At 43.7% G+C, this 19,965-nt stretch overlaps 1 protein-coding gene and 1 pseudogene across 8 annotated transcripts in view; both read right to left on the reverse strand.

Moving 5' to 3' along the window:
• Nucleotides 1–19,965, reverse strand: part of LOC134949185 (leucine-rich repeat and fibronectin type III domain-containing protein 1-like protein) — a 934,368-nt gene that overhangs the window by 419,046 nt on the left and 495,357 nt on the right. The window lies entirely within an intron of this gene.
• Nucleotides 12,405–12,527, reverse strand: LOC134949990 (5S ribosomal RNA; annotated as a pseudogene).

A 19,965-nucleotide genomic window follows, 5' to 3' on the forward strand; every position in this document is an offset into this window, starting at 1 on the left:
AGTTCAGTCAGTTTCGTTCCTGGTTTGACGCCACACACACGCCCAGCGTTCGGCCAGCCACTCCCCCGTTTCTCCAGACACTCCCGCGTTTTCCCCTGACACGCCTGCGTTTTTCCGCACACTCCCAGAAAACGGTCAGTTTCCGCCCAGAAACACCCACTTCCTGTCAATCACACTACGATCAGCAGAACGATGAAAACACTTCGTAACGCCGTGAGTAAAATACCAAACTTTTGTGCTAATTTACTTGGCGCAGGTGCACTGCGTACATTGCGCATGCGCAGTTTGCGACTAATCGCTCTGTAGCGAAAAAAAATAACGAGCGAACAACTCGGAATGACCCCCTATGATATCTGCGTCACTACTCCTTGTAGGGCGGAATATTGGGGTAGGAGGTGGAGCAGGTCAGCGACGTGTAGTCAGGGTAGGCTCAGTCTCACCCATCATACTCCAGAGTTTTGACTATAAAAATGATTAGAATAATACAAAGCAGATAATAACTTATAAATATCATCTTTGCATTATCCTAATCATTTTTATAGTCAAAACTCAGCACTAAATCATATATATGTGTAAATCTGTCTCTCATACTAGCCAGAGCCTCCCCAGCCATGGACCTCACCGCACGTCACTGGAGCAAGTTGATGACCATGAGCTTTGCAGCTCATAAAATAAAGAACCTAGGGGGTCATTCAGAGCTGATCATTGGGATGCCAATTTTGCTCTCCTGCGTTCAGATAATCGCCGTCTCCAGGTGGAGTGTATATTCACCGGGCAAGTGTGAGATCCTATGTGTACGCTGAGCTGCTAAAATCCAGTGTGTGTGCAGTCTCTGTGTAGCCCAGGACTTACTCCTACAGCGCAATCACATCAGGCTGATCGGGGCCGGAGCTGACGTCAGACTCCCTCCCTGAAAACGCTTGGGAACGCCAGCGTTTTTCCGGACACTCCCAGTAAACGGTCAGTTACAACCCACAAATGGTCTCCTCCTGTCAGTCACCTTGCAAACGCCTTTGCGATCGGATTTTTCGCACCATCCCGTTGCTGACCAGCGATGCTCGTTGTTGATAGATGAAGTGCGTGTGCATTGCGGTGCGTGCGCATGTGCAGTTACTACCCAAACGCCCGCTGTGAAAAAATGCACAGCAGCGATCAGATCTGAATCACTTCCCTAGTCCTTGGTAATATATTGCAAAAAAAAAGACTCTGGTCCCTGGTTGTTCAATATGCAATAAAGCCCAAGTCCCTGGTAACACAGTGTATGAGTACAGCCCCTAGTGTCTTAGTAAAAAAAAGAAAATAGAAACGAAAAGAAAAGAAAAGGGTCACCGTGTAAAATAAAAAGACAAGTCCTTGATGGCCCTAAATAAAATAGAGCCCAGTTGTTGCTGGTGCAATGTAAAGCATTACCTAGTCCGTAGTCTCCAGTATCTTATAAGGAGCCCAGTGCCTGGCAGCACAATGTGTAGTAGTATAGGCAATTGGACCCAGCCACGGGTGTGGTATAGAGGATCAACAGTAATTAGATAGACAGTATTAGGTTGTGCCTCATATGGTCAACGTGCATTAGGCCAACAGGGTCAAAATGTCGACAGGGTCAGGGTCACTTGTATATCTGCGTGCGACCAAGTCTCTGAATCTGTATACAAAGTGATACAATGTAACAGCCGCAGGTTTTTTCCAATACAAATTCTGTATTATCATATGTTACATTAATCAGCGCAGTCTCCTGGTGCGTCCTAGTCGCACTGCGTTGTGACTAAGACGCATTTTTTGAAGAAGAAAAAAAGGCTAGCAGAGTTGCATGGGACCTGAAGGCTCACTCGTGGCCAGGCATCTTGCGCTGCGTGCCGTATTAAGGCTGGATGTATGAGGACGCATCTGTATTACAATACGTATCCATTCTTCATAAATACTGCAACCAATATATTCTATCCCTAAACCCAGGGGTTAAAGTGAGCCGGAACGGGGCGGAAATGCGTTCCATCAGTTCCACTTGGAGACGGAACACAGTTCCGCCTCCCCCGGCTCACCTAACCCGATGTCCCGGCGCTGCAGGGAGATGCCGGGCGCCCGCTGAGATCGCGTTACCAGCGGGCGCCCGTCTCCCTCTCCACAGCGGCAGCCGGAGGCAGGAGCTCAGTACTGAGCTCCTGCTTCCGGCTCTGTCAGTGCGCGCTATGGGAGAGACGTCATGACGTCTCTCCCATAGTGCAGAGGAGCGGGCGGCGAGGCTTGTAAGTATGGTGCTTCTCCTCTCCCCCACCCTCCCTCCCTCCCATATGTGTACCACTAGCGGCGCTTCTACTGGGGGGCTTTTACTACTGGGGCAAACTACTGGGGGGCTTTAGTACTGGGGGCAAGCTACTGGGGGCCTTTACTGCTGGGGCAAACTACAAGGGGCAAGCTACAAAGGGGCAAACTACTGGGGGCATTACTACAAGGGGGAAAGCTACAAAGGGGCAAACTACTGGCAGCATTACTACTGGGGGCTAAACTACAAGGGGGCATAACTACAGGAGCTAAACTACTGGGGGTATAACTACAAGGGGCAAACTACTGGGGACATTACTAACGGGGGCAAACTACATGGGGGCTAAACTACAGGGGCTAAACAACTGGGGGCACAACTGCAGGGGGCATTACCACTCGGAGGCTAAATTACACTGGGCAAACTACATGAGGGCAAAACTACTGGGGGCATTACCACTCGGAGGCTAAACTAAAGGGGGGGAGTAAATTACTGGGGTCATAACTGCAGGGCCATTACCAGTGGGGGCATGACTGCTGGGGCTAAACTACAGGGGGCTAAACGACTGGGGGCATTACATCAGGCAACATTACTACTGGGGACAATACTACACAGGGGCAATACCATTAAGGGCATTACTGATGGGGTGCACTGCTAATGAGGGCATTGTAAAGGGGGCACCACTCCTGGGGACATAAGGGGCATTACTATTGCGGGCATTGCATAAGGGGCTCTACTACTGTGGGCATTGTATAAGGGGTGCTACTGCTGTGGGCATTACTGTATGGGCCGACAAAGAAGCTGAGCTCCGTTGCTCCGCCCCTACCATCGCCGCCGCACTGGAAGCCCTGGTTCCAGACTCCCAGCTGCAGCGGATCTGGGACCAGGCCGGCTTTATTATCCCTGCCGCTGCATCGAGCTCCTGTGACTGTGGCGCTACTAGTTCAAATCTGTCGCTGATTGGCTGCCAGTCCGCAGCAGTTTTGAAATATTAGCGCCGTGGTCACAGGATCTTGATGCGGCGGTAGGGATAATAAAGCCAGCCTGGTTCCAGATCCACTGCAGCCGCCCTCAGCCTCTTCTGCCGCCCCGCCCTCTCACCTCTGCACACCCACAGCCTCCTCCTCTGCACTATCTCCGAGGCCCACAGCCTCCTCCACGTCACGCCTACCACAGCCTACTCATCCACAGCACCGCAGACCACCGCCGCTGCTAAACAGGTAATCTTACCCTGCTGCCTTTCTCTCTCCCTAGTCCCTACTGTATGCCCTTGCTGTCACTTTCCATGTTCCTGCTGTCATTTTCCATGTCCCTGCTGTCACTCTGTCACTCTATAATGTGAATTTCGGCTCATACCGTGTACTATAATGTGAATTTTGGCTCATACCATGTGCTATAATGTGAATTTCGGCTCATTCTGTGTTATGAGCCACGGCTGTGGCTCATTCCTATGTTTCATTTTGGTTATGCATTTTATGTTATACTTCTGTTTATGTTCCCCGTGGGTGTCATAGGGTGCTCGGAGCTCACCCTTAAGGAGAGGATACTGTTATGAACCACAGGTAGTGGTTCATTCCTATTTTATGTTTATAGTTCTCTTGCAGGCCAGGATTTCCTTTTGCTCTGGTTTAGAAGATATTTGTTTGCTGTCAGTGGTGAGTCTGTGTAATTGCAGCCTCTTTCCATGTGGTTGGTCTCACCTGTCTGCTAATTGCATCTTGTCAGTTTGGAGTCATGCAACGGGGCAGCTGCACGACATAATTAATTAGGCCTCTCTGTTATATGCTGGCTGAGTGCAATTCACAGACGCTGATGATATTTCTAGGTTTCCAGTCTTCCAGAGTGCTTGAGTTCTGAGCTTGTTCCTGCCAGTTCCTGAGCTCCTGTCTAGCAGTGTCTGTCTAGCTGCTTCCTGTGTCGATTCCTGTGTCAGTCCCTGTGTCGATTCCTGTGTCTTATCCCGTGTCCTGCTGTGAAGCGTTCCTGTCCAGAAGTCCTGTGGCTTTGCCTATGCCTGGTCGAGTTTCTGGCTTCTTGGTGTCCACCGGTCTGTCGTTTGGGATTCTGCCTGTCCTCCAGTTCTGAGAGTCTGTGTCGGCAGCATTGGGGGTTCCTGTCCGTCTGCCAGTATTTGTACCGGTTCCGTGAGTAGCGGCTTTGCCGCGTCCGTCGGCCGAGGCCGCTGTATTCCTTGGTTGTATCTGTCACTGGTGTTTTGCAGAGGGTTCTGCTTATGCTGTCACCGCCGGTACACAAAAGTATTGTGTCGGCGTGTGGTCAGCATTTCCTTTGTTGTTCTTTTCCTTTGGCGGCAAGCCGCACATACATTTAGTTTTAGCCTAGTTAGTAGACCCTGGCTTTGGTTGTTTCAGCTAGAGGGCCCCTTGTTATTACCCTGTCTCAGTTCACGCTTTGTCTCTCTTTAAGACCTGAGGGGGCATCGGAGTTGGGCAGACCTAATCCGCCCTTCAAACGCGGCTGCCATGGGCCCAAGAAACCATAGTCCTGCAAGCGTGAATTGACAACACGGGTAAAACAACGGAGGTAGGGTGCCAGGGGCTATTCCCGTTCCATTTCACCAAATCCAGTATTACGTCCTGGTGCTCTGGACTCACTTCATAACATTATCACCAGCCATACCACAAAAAAGAAATAAAACTTTTTTCTTTTTTGGCCCAGTCCAGTGTCTAGTCTAGAATCCAGTCCGGTGTTTAGAATCCAGTCCTGTCTAGAATTCAGTGTGCAGAATCCAGTCCGGTGTTTAGAATCCAGTCCTGTCTAGAATTCAGTTTGCAGAATCCAGTCCGGTGTTTAGAAATCCAGTCCTGTCTAGAATTCAGAGTGCAGAATCCAATCCGGTATTTAAAAAAAAAAAAAAATCCAGTCTTGTTTTGTCTAGTTTAAAAATTCAGTCTTGCCTTGTCTAGTCTTGCCTTGTCTAGTCTTGCCTTGTCTTGTCCTGTCTAGTTTTAAATCCTCCTATGTCTACTATGCAAGCCCTGCAGGCATCTCTCTCAGCCCTGAACTCTGCTTTCAGTGCTTTGAGACCTGAGCGACTAGAAGTTTTGCAGCAATCCTTAAAGCAACTGCAAAACCTTCTGACTAAAATCTTGCTCATCTTGCCTGAAGTCGTTGAGAGTACATCTATCTCTAAAGAGACTCTTGTTCACAGTATGGTGACAAGAGAATCCTCTGGTTTAATTGAAGAGAAAAGGTTTAAAAGTTTTCTGCGGCCCATGCTCTCAGAAGAGGAGCGTCTGCGTCGCAGAAACTTAAACTTATGCCTATATTGTGGGGGTTTAGGCCACTATCTGCAGACCTGTGAGTTGCGCAAGCCAAAGTGTGGTGACAAGTCTTGCCCTCTGGCCAAGCTGAGTCAGGATACAAGACCTACTCCTGTCTCTACTGTGGCAGAGGTACTTGTCACACAACCCACACTAAAAAGCTCTCTGTCCTATAATTGGGGTCCTTGGGCAAGGGAGCCCCATTATAGATTCAGGAATCAAATGAGAATGTTTCTCTCCTCTCTTGATTTTCCTGTTCAAGCAGAGTTGCACACCCCTGGAGTGGTGCCCGATGCCCAGGGTCCTGGAGCGGTGCCCGATGCCCAGGGTCCTGGAGCGGTGCCCGATGCCCAGGGTCCTGGAGCGGTGCCCGATGCCCAGGGTCCTGGAGCGGTGCCCGATGCCCAGAGTGCTGGAGCGGTGCCCGATGCCCAGAGTGCTGGAGCGGTGCCCGATGCCCAGAGTGCTGGAGCGGTGCCCGATGCCCAGAGTGCTGGAGCGGTACCCGATGCCCAGAGTGCTGGAGCGGTACCCGATGCCCAGAGTGCTGGAGCGGTACCCGATGCCCAGAGTGCTGGAGCGGTACCCGATGCCCAGAGCGCTGGAGCGGTACCCGATGCTCTAGGTTATAGAGGGACGTCAAATTTTATAGCTCAGGTGTCCTTACCAGAAGGGGTCTCAGAAGCTGTTACCCCAGGTAGGGACTTGAAAAGTGCAACCCCAGAAAGGGGATCTGAAACCATAGTTCTAGAAGGGAACTCGAGAAGTAAAACCCCAGAAGGGATCTTTGAAGTAATATCCCCAAGTGGGGTCTCGAGAGACGCAGCCTCAAAGAAGGGTCTAGAGGTCGCTTCCCCAGGAAAGAACTTAAGAGGCATAGCATTTGTGGAGGTTCTGAAGGTTATAGCTTCAGCAAAAGTCACGGAAGTCATAGTCCCGGGAGAAGTTTAGAAAATTATCGACTCAGAGGGGGAGGCCAATGGCTCAGTCCCAGTGAGGGAAGCCGATGGCTCGGTCCCAGTGAGGGAGGCCGATGGCTCGGTCCCAGTGGGGGAGGCCGACGGCTCGGTCCCTGTAAAAGAATCCGAGGTGCTGACCCCAGCGGGGTTCCCAAAGGTCACTGCCCCGGGTGGGGTTCAGAAAGTCACTACCCCGGGTGGGGTTCAGAAAGTTACTGCCCCGGGTGGGGTTCAGAAAGCTACTGCCCCGGGTGGGGTTCAGAAAGCTACTGCCCCGGGTGGGGTTCAGAAAGCTACTGCCCCGGGTGGGGTTCAGAAAGTTACTGCCCCGGGTGGGGTTCAGAAAGTCACTGCCCCGGGTGGGGTTCAGAAAGTCACTGCCCCGGGTGGGGTTCAGAAAGTCACTGCCCCAGGTGGGGTTCAGAGAGTCTCAGCCTCGAGTAAGGTCAATAGTGACCAGGTTCTAGCAAAGCACTCTAGTCAGTCAGATGGGAAGAAAACAGATCCTGACTCTGTTGATATCTCAACATCCATAATCTTTGATGGGGACTTAGTCCAATTTCTGGCGCTTTACAAACACTATTACATCATTATGTTGTCTAGACCATTTCTGGGCATCACTTCAAAGAACCTAGTGCTCTATCTGATATATTCCTTTAGAGGAGAGCCTTTTGAGTGGGCGACCAGCCTAATGAAAGCTGAAGATCCCATTCTTCAGGATCCCCCAGCATTCAGTGATGCAGTTATTAAAAGATATGGTTCTAAAGAAATTGGTTCAGGTTCCTCTAAGTCACCCGTCTTATCTGCTGAGAGTCCACCAAATACTGTAAACTCGGCACAAGAGTCTCAGCCCGTTGTTTTGACTGCAGGATGTGCTTTTCTGTCTTCTTCTAATAGGAGTACTTTGCCTGAAAGTTCAGCTCCCAAGGGTAAGAAACCTATCTCTGATTTGAACGCAGCCTTGCTGGGTGGTACCATCAGTACAGACAATGTTTGGGGAATTACCTTGGTCAGACCTAAAGAGCTTTGTAAAAAGAAGAAGAAGAAGAAAAAGAAATAATTTTTGACTCTTGCCTTGATAAAAAAAAAAAAAAAGATTTTTTTTCTTGTCTTGTGTCCAGTGGCCACCGTCAAGGGGAGGGCACTGTTACAAGCTGTTGTTACAGCTTGTTTCTGTTTTCTTGTCTGTTAGACCATTGTGTCAGGGGTTTTTTTTTTGTATCCCTTGTTTTGGATAGTATGAATTTTGGGGTCCTTTGACCCCTCCTCAAGGGGGGGGGTAATGTTATGAGCTACGGCTGTGGCTCATTCCTATGTTTCATTTTGGTTATGTATTTTATGTTATACTTCTGTTTATGTTCCCCGTGGGTGTCATGGGGTGCTCGGAGCTCACCCTTAAGGAGAGGATACTGTTATGAACCACAGGTAGTGGTTCATTCCTATTTTATGTTTATAGTTCTCTTGCAGGCCAGGATTTCCTCTTGCTCTGGTTTAGAAGATATTTGTTTGCTGTCAGTGGTGAGTCTGTATAATTGCAGCCTGTTTCCATGTGGTTGGTCTCACCTGTCTGCTAATTGCATCTTGTCAGTTTGGAGTCATGCAACGGGGCAGCTGCACAACATAATTAATTAGGCCTCTCTGTTATATGCTGGCTGAGTGCAATTCACAGACGCTGGTGATATTTCTAGGTTTCCAGTCTTCCAGAGTGCTTGAGTTCTGAGCTTGTTCCTGCCAGTTCCTGAGCTCCTGTCTAGCAGTGTCTGTCTAGCTGCTTCCTGTGTCGATTCCTGTGTCAGTCCCTGTGTCGATTCCTGTGTCTTATCCTGTGTCCTGCTGTGAAGCGTTCCTGTCCAGAAGTCCTGTGGCTTTGCCTATGCCTGGTCGAGTTTCTGGCTTCTTGGTGTCCACCGGTCTGTCGTTTGGGATTCTGCCTGTCCTCCAGTTCTGAGAGTCTGTGTCTGCAGCATTGGGGGTCCCTGTCCGTCTGCCAGTATTTGTACCGGTTCCGTGAGTAGCGGCTTTGCCGCGTCCATCGGCCGAGGCCGCTGTATTCCTTGGTTGTTTCTGTCACTGGTGTTTTGCAGAGGGTTCTGCTTATGCTGTCACCGCCGGTACACAAAAGTATTGTGTCGGCGTGTGGTCAGCATTTCCTTTGTTGTTCTTTTCCTTTGGCGGCAAGCCGCACATACATTTAGTTTTAGCCTAGTTAGTAGCCCCTGGCTTTGGTTGTTTCAGTTAGAGGGCCCCTTGTTATTACCCTGTCTCAGTTCACGCTTTGTCTCTCTTTAAGACCTGAGGGGGCATCGGAGTTGGGCAGACCTAATCCGCCCTTCAAACGCGGCTGCCATGGGCCCAAGAAACCATAGTCCTGCAAGCGTGAATTGACAACACGGGTAAAACAACGGAGGTAGGGTGCCAGGGGCTATTCCCGTTCCATCTCACCAAATCCAGTATTACGTCCTGGTGCTCTGGACTCACTTCATAACATTCTGTGTGCTATAATGTGAATTTCGTCTCATACCCTGTGCTATAATGTGATTTTCGGCTCATACTGTGTGCTATAATGTGAATTTCGGCTCATTCTGTGTGCTATAATGTCAATTTCAGCTCATACCGTGTGCTATAATGTGAATTTCGGCTCATACCGTGTGTTATAATGTGAATTTCGGCTCATACTGTGTGATGTAATGTGAGTTTGGCTCATACTGTGTGGTGTAATATGAATGTGGCTCATACTGTGTGGTATAATGTGAATTTCGGCTCATACTGTGAGGTATAATGTGAAAGGGGTCCTACTATTGTGGTGCATAATGTGTATAAGGGGTAAATAGTGTGGTAAACTACAATGAAGGGCACACCCCCTTTTGCATGGCCACACCCCCTTTTCAGGAGCACGCGCGCCTTTGGCGCGCACATAATTACAACCTTCACTTTTCCATACCCCCACTTCAAAATTTCCACTTGGGTGCTACTACTGCGGGCATTATTACTATTGTGTGACCACGCCCTTTTCTTTTTGAGACCACACACCCTTTTTGCCACTACCATGGGCACCGTGGGGTGTGGGGGTGAGTTACACCACCTCGCTAGGACCACTTTAAGCACTGCCTAAACCTAATGGCAGCACTACTGTATAACGTTAACCCCAAGTCTCCTTAAAATGTTGACATTATCTCAATGTTGACATTTTGCAAGATCAATAATGTCATCATCATCATCATCAATGTTGTCCTTCTGCTCTTAACATTGGGAATATATATTATGATGTGCAATCAGATACACATATAGATATTTATTTAACATAGGCCAATTCCTTGTGCTGTTCTTTTCTCTTTTGCCTACAACCAACCAGTGAGCATGTTCCAAACTCTGGCCTTGAGCAACCATATTTGGTAGAGACAGTGTTGTCTATCCACTACACACTGCTGGCTGGAGTAAGGACTAGCTCCTGTTGCTGCAACAATGTTGCGGGTCCTCGGGATAAGGTGATATCACGGCCATACAATGAAAGTCGTATTTTCCATTTTATGCCGTTATTAATCGGATTCCTCCCAAAACTCAGTTTTCAGATTTCTTTAATAATTCAACCTAAAATAGTGATTTTTATGAAGCAAAGAACAAGACGTGCTCTGCCTATGGAGTTTGTGAGTGATCTCTGTTCATAAATAATCTTGTAGTTTACCAGGCACTAGAAAGGACCATTTTGTTTGCAGATAAATTGTTACTTCTCCAATGTTCTTTGAGTGTAATGTAATTATGGAGTCGTTAGCGGAGAAACAGAAACAGTCAATACTTAGAGAGGTCTTTTGAAGTGAAGTGGGTGGATTATTATCCACTAATTAACCCTTCATTCTGAAGGGTGATTTTAGTTTACTCTATAAATAGTTGTATACATCAGCATACAGTATTTTTTAAGTCTGATAGCCGGTCATCTCCCCAGTTTATGTAATACACATAATTGCTACAGAAATGTAATAAACAATGTCAATTGCTCCAAGTACGCAAATCTTTAGATGTTTATCACATAACAAAAATCTTTCAACAAATGGTGTGACCTTTTTTTGATCAATTTGGTCTATGCAAAACAAATCATCCATCAATGAAGTTAATGCGCACACAAATTAAGAAACACTTCGCTTACCAGCATGTTTTGTGATGTGGTAGAAAACCCACACCATCATAGTGAGAACATATAAACTACACATAGATCATACATGCCCAGGAACTGAACTATGTAATGCTAACCACTACGCCAACTGTGCCGCACGCCTAGCATAGTTCTTGTGGATTGCACCTACATCAACATAAACTCTACTTGAGTGGACATGGTGGACAAAAAAATAGTTGTATGATGAATCCCATCACTATGGTATAGGACCATTGTTCAATCTGAAATTATAAAAGTCTATACCTGTACAACCAAATCAGTGCAACAGCTGCATTGTTCAATGATCTAGTTGTTTGTACAACATCTCCAGGGGGCTAGGGCATTAGGAAATAAATCAATTTACATTACACACAAAACCACCAATTAATTACACAGGCCTGCAATGAAAACATTGTCTGAAGACAAATAGCTGATTTTTATAGTTTTTTTCTGTACTATTTTCAGAAAAAATGCTAAAAAAAATTCCATTATGTACATATATATATATATATATATATAGAAACAAGGGATAGGGGTAAAAATAGTCTGTATGACTAAGATACCATAACCCCCCCCCAAAGCATACGGGTGTCAGACAGCCCCTAAAATATACAGTACAGGTATACAGTAATACTGTGGTATGTGTAGGAAACAAGGGATAGGGGTATCGGCCACTAGTGTTGTTAAGAAATAAAAATATATACTATAGTATTTGAAATACTAGAAAACCTTTCTTAAAAGCCAATATCGGTATGACAGTGAAATTAGAACAGTTTTAATATAAATACAGGATAAAAAGTACAATGAAAATTATAGTAGATAATATATGGTAAATAATGAGTAAAAGAAAAGCTTATTAAAAAATAAATGCAGGTATGGTATCGGACTTATCTTAGTATCAAATGGAGGTCAAAGGAGAGCCCAACGCGCTTCATCGTTTAGGACTTCATCAAGGGGTGATCTGATGCTAAGCATTGGTTTCTTATACCCCTCATATAACTATCAATTATGATGTCATATACTGTTCAGAAAATACTGAACAATACTGGGACCAAAAAGATTATATAAAATAATCAAAACATACAGAAACACATTCAGGGACAGGAAGGCATGATATACATTATAAATTATTTGAAAAACGAGTGTCCACAGACTATCTGCGGCTTCAAACGTCTCCACCTGCCGCACTTCCGGTTATGACTGTCCATAGCTCACTTCCGCCCCACTTCCGGGTGCTCGGGGCGCACGCGCCGGTAAGCAAGTCTCACACGTGGGCTGCACCTATCCGGAAGTCTTGGACCGGTGGAACGCAGACTGGAACGCTTCCCACTTGCTGTATTCTTTTTCCTCAGGCTGAAAGTTGTTAAAAACAGAGGGCGGCCATTTTCTAGTGGTTGCAGACACATTGTGAAAACATTTCATGTGTCCCATCATCTGAAATCTCAGCTCCATAAATAAAGAAAATATTTGTATCAGTGCATAATACTAAAGTGCAAAATGCTTCATCAGAACATACACAAAGTTAGTGTATGGATATAGTTATAAGTGCTGCTGCATAAGTGATAAGTATACTGTAACTTTAATATTATAATATCCGTGCTAGTGCTTCATTATAATATTTAAAATTAGGAACGGTGGAAGAAAATTATATATCTAAAAAAAGAGTGAATATATGTGCAACTTAATTATTATAAACAATAATAATAATTGATATCATACTACTGGAAAATACTTGAATGGGTTATTCTAAGAAGCCATCCATGTTCTTACAGTACCTGATCTTCCCAGGTGGTCCCCCCCCCCCCCTCGTACTGATCAGGCCCAACACTGCTTAGCTTCCAAGATCAAACGAGATTGGGCGTTACCAGTGTAGTTTGACTGTACTTATCAATAGGAGACATCACGACACCAAAAGCAATATTTTTAGAGTTTGCTATTTCAGCATTGACATATTAGACAGAGAAAAGACAGAAGAATGAGGAAAAAAGGAGAACAGGATACGGGATACTGCGCCTCACAAAAACGGTGCATTCTCCCAGGGTTACGTGCTCAATGGCCTTAAAGGTTAATTCTTCAGGATTTCAACTGTGTTGTGATATAAAGTGCCTGGGAACTGCATGGTTGTCTACTTTATACTTAATGCTCCGGACGTGCTCCTGGATTCTCATCTTCAAAGGTCTTTTGGTTTTTCCAACATATTTAATTTTGCAGGTGCATTCCAGCAAATAAATTACAGACGTGTTATTACAGTTCCTTAATCGTATACTCTTTTTTATCGTCTGTATCACTGAAAGTTTTCCTGTTATGATGCAGATATTCACATATGTTGCACCTTCCACATATGTATGACCCTACACATTTCAGTATAGGACCACTCTGGATGGTCTTTTCGGTTATCATACTTGGTGCAATAATGTCCTACAAATTTCTAGACTTTCTAAAGACAAGCTGTGGTTGGGGGGGGGGGGGGGGGGGTAATATTTCCCGCAGGACTGGATCCATTAACAAAATGTTCCAATGAGTTCTGAGGGAATTTCTTATATGTGTCTCATGTCGACTATACGTGGTTATAGAGGCCACCGACTTCTTCGCCTCTTTCCTCGGTCTATAGGTGAGATCATCCCTCTCCAAGGACCAAGTTTTTTCCAGTTCCTCATTCAATATTGCAGTTGGGTATAACTTGTCCTCAAATCTATTCAGTTTCTTTTAATCCTTGAAAATTGGGAGGCAGGGATGTTATATTTCCATCTTTTTAGGTGGCTACTTTGATAGTGTAAATAACTATTCATGTTGACCTCTTTGATAAAATTTCTTGTGGCGACCACACCATTCTCCCCGGTCAATATCAAGTGTAGGTATTCTATGGATTTATTATTCGTGTTTGATGTAATCATAAGATTTATGGTGTTGGTTCCAAAAGACTTTAAAAACTCGTTAAAAGTTTCCAATGTGCCATCCCAAATGATTAAAATGTCATCAATATATTGTTTGTATAACATGATCTTATATTTAAAATCACTTGAATCATACATACGTTTTCTCCCAACATCCCATAAAAAGATTAGCAAAACTTGGCGCGAAGACAGTTCCCATCGCTGTCCCACAGCATTGCAACTTAAATTGATTTAAGAATTTAAAATAATTGTTGCTAAGGATAAAACATATCACATATAAAATCTCTATGGTTAACGGGTAAAGATGGGTCGTTCTCCAGATACTCCCTACATGCCGCTATACCCTTGGAATGTTCAATGCATGTATAAAGGGACTGCACATCTACGGTTGCCCATATATATGTGTCCTTCCATTCCATCATCCTTAAAAGATTAAGTACAGGTGTGGTGTCCTTCAGGTATGACGGGAGTTATTTGATGTATTCCTTTAAAAAAATATCCACATATTCTGATAGGTTTGAAGTTAGTGAGCCTATACCCGCTACTATGGGTCTACCAGGCGGGTTAGATAGGGATTTATAGATCTTTGGCAAGAAAGAAAAAAATGGGGGTAATGGGATTAGATTGCATAAGGTATTGATACTCCTCCTTACTAATGGTATTATTCCGTATACCACGTAGTAGTAGTGCCCTTAATTCTTCTATATATGCATCTTTTGGGTCACTTCGTAGCGGAGTATATGAGTTAGTATCTCCTAATAATTTTTTTTTTTTTACTTTGTATTATTGAAGCATACAGTATGTCATTATATAATGTACAGTATAGATTCATACAATATTGTAAAACTTTACATTGTAAGAGCATTCCAGTGCTGAATGATGGATTAACAAATATAACAGAAAATTTGCATCACAAGAAGCAGAGTTATATCACATCTGAATACATATTTGGTGACATTTCAAAATAAAAGCTGAATATTTATCAACATCAGTTTCAGACAATCGCGTTTGTTTTCAATTATTAATAAAATATACAGTTAAGTATAAAGGTTTCCTGTATAGGATATACAACTATGTTATGTGAAGTAGATCATGTGTCTCCTAATAATCTTAATGCCTCCTTGGTATACATGTCCCGATCCATGATGACTAATGCCCCCCCTTTGTCAGCCTGTTTTATAATTATATCAGTTTTTTTTGTAGTTTCTTCAAGGCTTCACATTCACAATTACTAATATTTTTCTCCTTAATTGGTTGCAAATCTCTTTCACATAAGTCCTTTTTCACTAGGTCATAAAAAATGCTCACATTATTCCCTTTAGATTCAAGTGGATAATATTTGGATGCTGGTTTCAAACCAGACTTCGAATGATCCTAGTAATTACTGATGACGACCTCCTCTTTCCTCATAAAATGTCTTTTCAAAGTCAATTTCCGTACAAATTTATTCAGATCAATAAATGTTTCGAATTTGTTTAGACCACTGGTCGGTGCAAATGAGAGTCCTTTGCTGAGAAGTGTTATTTCAGGTTCCGTTAGAGTGTGTTTGGATAAATTGAAGATTCCTTTGTTTCTCGGATCGGTTATTGGAGAGTCCTTCTCTTTTGTTCTCTCCCTCCTCCCGCCTCGTTTGCCTCGTCTTCTGTATATCTTCTTTTCATAGGTGATGCTTGTTTGCTGTCCTCTTTCACCGGATTTCTTACCATGTCTTTTGGTCGTGCACCCATTCTTAGGGATAAAAAATCCTGGTCGCTTGTTGAGCCCATTCTTTGTAACGCAGCAAATCTGTTAGTTGTTCTCATATATGTATTGGATGTAGAATCTGTACTCAAATTCCTAGTGGCTCTGCCTCTGTTAGGTACGGTTTTCCATTGCTGTCTCCCCATTCTATTATATTGGTGATCTGGAGCCTTAAATCTGTTTTTGATTTGTCCGTGATTATAGTAACTTTTGTCCCGTAGGAATTTCTTCTCTTTCCCTTTGATTACCTCCTCCTCTATGTGTTCCAATTTCTTATTGAGTACTCTCTCATTGATTTTGAAATCTTCCTTTTCCCTAAATTTGGCCATCTCTACTTCCTTTAGCTTAATTTCAGCTTCTAGTTCTGTAAGGGCACTCTTCTTTTTAGTGATGAGTAATTTCATTAAATTACTAGAGCATGAGTGTAAGATGGAATCCCATTCTTCTATAAACTTGGTATCTAGATTACCCAATGTTGGCTGTTTTAGGATTCTTAGGCCTCTGGGTACTCTATTCACTGTGATATAATGTTCAAGGCATTTAATGTCCCACAAAGTTGGTAGTTATATGAGGGGTATAAGTAGATGCCAATGCTTAGCATCAGATAACACCTTGATGAAGTCCTAAAGGACGAAACACATTGGGTTCTCCTTTGCCCTCCATTAGATACTAAGATAAGTCCGATACCATACCTGCGTTGATTTTTTAATAAGCTCTTCTTTTACTCATTTTTTACCATAATTTTCATTGTACTTTTTATCCTGTATTTATATTAAACTTGTTCTAATTTTACTCTCATACCGATATTGGCTTTTAAGAAAGGTTTTCTAGTATTTCAAATACCATAGTACATATTTTTATTTCTCAACAACACTAGTCGCCGATACCCCTATCCCTTGTTTCCTACACATACCACAGTATTATACCTGTACTGTATATTTTAGGGGCTGGCTGACACCTGTATGCTTTGGGGGGAATAATGGTATTTTAGTCATACAGACTATTTTTCTAGATCTTCTTTCCAGATCTTTTTATTGCTGGGATTATAGCCACAAGTGGCGCTGTTTTCTGTTTCCTATTTTCCTTATATATATATATATATATATATATATATATAGCCCGCACTACAAGCATGTCAAGCGCCTCGCCCCCTAGAACACGATTCCTGTTTCTTTTGGGTTTTGTGTACCCCCTCGCGTCTGTACTATGTATGTGTATATATATATATATACACACACACACACGCACACACACACACACACACACATATATATATACACACAGGTAGATGGCAGTGTGCAGCACCTGAGAGATCACACAAGGCTGTTGGTTTGGTGCACGTGGCCTCAACAAGTTTTATTGTGCAGAAAAGCAGAAGTAAAAATCAAAATAAAATACTTTTGTTGGCTGGCACTAAAAAAACACACAGGATAATCCTAACTCACTAAAACAATACAAGGAGATGTTTACCAGACACAGCTCACTGGTTTTCCACAACAGATTTCTCTCTCACAGATACTTCATAGTACCTCCTTTTTGCCCAGGCGATGTGAGAGAGCAATGATCAGGCTGATAGCCTTTTTAACACACCCATACAGCTGAATGCCCTTATTAGCCTTCTGTCTGTGAGGCGTAAAACCCAACGACCCGAACCATGCCTAAATGAATGGAGACCCACCCTCTCTTCTCACATCCAACCCCAGGGCCCCTTACCCTGTTCCTGGGGTTTTAAAACACATAGGTAAATAACCTGGGGCAAATATACCTGCCTTCCACCATTAATCCAATGACCTTATCACAATATATACATATATATATATATAGAGAGAGAGAGAGAGAGGTTTGTGAAGGCGGCACTCACAGGTAAATAATTATGGACTTCGTTTGATTATTTACCTGTGAGTGCCGCCTTCACAAACCTCTGCATGCATCTTTTAGGAAGGCACCGGGTCATTTGAATTGAAGGTAGCAAGGAGTGCCGGTTTCACGAATACACTATATATATATATATATATATATATATATATATATTATACAGAATAAGGGTATGGCGACTAGTGTGGTTCAAATGTAAAAAGCCAGCATGACCACTATATGGAATCTATAAACCAGTATAAATGTAGAGAAAATATAATTTTAATGAGAGTACTAGCAATAAAAGAAAAAAAACTTATCTCAGCTCCACTAAACAGACCTCCATTCCACTGAGATAAGTTTTTTTACCTTAAATTATCTTTCCTACTCAACATTCATTTTTAATTTTATATAAATATATATATATATATATATATATATATATACACACATACATACACACACACACACTTTTATTTACTGTTTTTTTAGTCCTTATATGTATGACTGAAAATAAAAAACCTAACAAATACTTTCTTTCTAGCAAGCTCAGGAGAGCCCACTAGGTGCATCCAGCTCTGGCCGGGCACAGATTCTAACTGAGGTCTGGAGGAGGGGCATAGAGGGAGGAGCCAGTGCACACCAGATAGTACCTAATCTTTCTTTTAGAGTGCCCAGTCTCCTGCGGAGCCCGTCTATTCCCCATGGTCCTTACGGAGTTCCCAGCATCCACTAGGACGTCAGAGAAATTATATTTTCTCTACATTTATACTGGTTTATAGATTCCATATAGTGCTCATGCTGGCTTTTTACATTTGAACCACACTAGTCGCCCTACCCTTATTCTGTATATCCATTGTCTTATTTTGCAGTACTATACCTGTGGTGTTATTTATTTAGGGGTTGGTTGACACCCATATATAGGGGAGGTGTGTGTTTTTCTATGGTGTTTTTTTCATATTGAATAATTGGTAATTTTTTGTATCATAAGTGGCGCTGTATTCCCCCCTTTTTTTCATATATATATATATAAAAATATACATACATATGATATGCTATGCACTGATGCCAGCACCCAGTCAACACTTAAAACAATTTTGGAACTGGTTATGTGGAATGGCCTTCAGAGCTGACATCATATTACTCCTGATGTCATCAATGTCATCAAAATGCCTTCCTTTCAATATTTCCTTTATCTTCGGGAACAGAAATAAGTCACTGGGGGCTAGATCTGATGAATAGGGAGCGTGTTCCAACTAGAGATGAGCGGGTTCGGTTTCTCTGAATCCGAACCCGCACGAACTTCATGTTTTTTTTCACGGGTCCGAGCGACTCGGATCTTCCCGCCTTGCTCGGTTAACCCGAGCGCGCCCGAACGTCATCATGACGCTGTCGGATTCTCGCGAGGCTCGGATTCTATCGCGAGACTCGGATTCTATATAAGGAGCCGCGCGTCGCCGCCATTTTCACACGTGCATTGAGATTGATAGGGAGAGGACGTGGCTGGTGTCCTCTCCATTTAGATTAGAAGAGAGAGAGAGAGAGATTGACCTGATTTACTGGAGATTAGGAGTACTGTAGAACTGTGTAGAGAGTGCAGAGTTTACTAGTGACTGACCACAGTGACCACCAGACAGTGCAGTTTTATTTAATATATCCGTTCTCTGCCTGAAAAAAACGATACACAGTGACTCAGTCACATACCATATCTGTGTGCACTGCTCAGCCCAGTGTGCTGCATCATCTATGTATATATCTGACTGTGCTCAGCTCACACATCTTATAATTGTGGGGGAGACTGGGGAGCACTGCAGTGCCAGTTATAGGTTATAGCAGGAGCCAGGAGTACATATTATTATTAAAATTAAACAGTGCACACTTTTGCTGCAGGAGTGCCACTGCCAGTGTGACTGACCAGTGACCTGACCACACTGACCACCAGTATAGTTAGTAGTATAGTATACTATATTGTGATTGCCTGAAAAAGTTAAACACTCGTCGTGTGACTTCACTTGTGTGGTGTTTTTTTTTTAATTCTATAAAAAACTCATTCTGCTGACAGACAGTGTCCAGCAGGTCCGTCATTATATAATATATACCTGTCCGGCTGCAGTAGTGATATATATATATTTTTTATATCATTATTTATCATCCAGTCGCAGCAGACACAGTACGGTAGTTCACGGCTGTAGCTACCTCTGTGTCGGCACTCGGCAGTCCGTCCATAATTGTATACCACCTACCCGTGGTTTTTTTTTCTTTCTTCTTTATACATACATACTACTACTACTACATCTCTTTATCAACCAGTCTATATTAGCAGCAGACACAGTACAGTACGGTAGTCCACGGCTGTAGCTACCTCTGTGTCGGCACTGGGCAGTCCGTCCGTAATTGTATACCACCTACCCGTGGTTTTTTTTTCTTTCTTCTTTATACATACATACTACTACATCTCTTTATCAACCAGTCTATATTAGCAGCAGACACAGTACAGTACGGTAGTCCACGGCTGTAGCTACCTCTGTGTCGGCACTGGGCAGTCCGTCCATAATTGTATACCACCTACCCGTGGTTTTTTTTTTTCTTTCTTCTTTATACATACATACTACTACTACATCTCTTTATCAACCAGTCTATATTAGCAGCAGACACAGTACAGTACGGTAGTCCACGGCTGTAGCTACCTCTGTGTCGGCACTGGGCAGTCCGTCCATAATTGTATACCACCTACCCGTGGTTTTTTTTTTCTTTCTTCTTTATACATACATACTACTACTACTACTACTACATCTCTTTATCAACCAGTCTATATTAGCAGCAGACACAGTACAGT

Source organism: Pseudophryne corroboree, chromosome 8 (assembly GCF_028390025.1).
Source record: "Pseudophryne corroboree isolate aPseCor3 chromosome 8, aPseCor3.hap2, whole genome shotgun sequence".
Taxonomy (NCBI): Eukaryota; Metazoa; Chordata; class Amphibia; order Anura; family Myobatrachidae; genus Pseudophryne; species Pseudophryne corroboree.